This window comes from Octopus bimaculoides, chromosome 25, assembly GCF_001194135.2.
Source record: "Octopus bimaculoides isolate UCB-OBI-ISO-001 chromosome 25, ASM119413v2, whole genome shotgun sequence".
Classification (NCBI taxonomy): domain Eukaryota; kingdom Metazoa; phylum Mollusca; class Cephalopoda; order Octopoda; family Octopodidae; genus Octopus; species Octopus bimaculoides.
The window spans coordinates 26,423,370-26,424,517 of NC_069005.1; positions in this window are offsets into that span (position 1 = coordinate 26,423,370).

Sequence of the window (1,148 nt, forward strand, 5' to 3'; positions counted from 1 at the left end):
CCTGCCCCAACATCGCTTGACAACCGATGCTGGTGTGTTTACGTCCCCCGTAACTTAGCGGTTCGGCAAAAGAGACCGATAGAACAAGTACTAGGCTTCCAAAGAATAAGTCCTGGGGCCGATTTGCTCGACTAAAGGCGGTGCTCCAGCATGGCCGCAGTCAAAAGACTGAAACAAGTAAAAGAGTAAAAGAGTAAACGTTATTAGGAATTGCATAAAATATTGGTAAAATAGAGTGTGTGTGGTAAGAAGCTTGCTTCCCAACCATGGGTTCAATCCCACTGCGTGTGTCTGTATGTTTGAGTTTTGTCCTGTGCCATTGCTTAGCAACTGGTGCTGGTTTGATTACATCCCTGTAACTTGGCAGTTCAGCAAAAGCCAATAGAATAAGCACGAGGCCTTAAAAAATAAGTGCTGGGGGGTGATTTGAGTCAACCATTCAAGGCGGTGCCCCAGCATGGCCACAGTCCAAAGATTGAAATGAGTGAAAGATAAAAGAAGATATTTTGACAAGGAAATAATTAAAACTTTCTAAAGCTTAGTTCTTTAAATTTTTTTAGCATTTAAACTAGCCAGGTTCAGCCTCTTACACCTACCCTACAATGTCATTCTAAAAATAAACATAATCACATCATTGAAATTTTGAAGTTATGAGATAATGCAGGATTAATTCAAAACAATGTGAATAAATAAAGATTAGATTTTAGAGAATATTCTGAATGCTGAAGGAGCATTCTTTTACTTGTTTCGGTCATTTGACTGCGGCCATGCTGGAGCACCGCCTTTAGTAGACTTATACTTTGGACGCCTAGTACTTATTCTATCAGTCTCTTTTGCCGAACCGCTAAGATACGGAGACGTAAACACACCACCATCGGTTGTCAGGCAATGTTGGGGGGACAAACACAGACACACAAACATACACACACACATACATACATATATATATATATATATACACATATACGACGGGCTTCTTTCAGTTTCCGTCTACCAAATCCACTCACAGGCTTTGGTCGGCCCGAGGCTATAGTGGAAGACACTTGCCCAAGGTGCCACGCAGTGGGAATGAACCCGGAACCATGTGGTTGGTAAGCAAGCTACTTACCACAGCCACTCCTGAAATATCAATTTCAATTTATTATTTC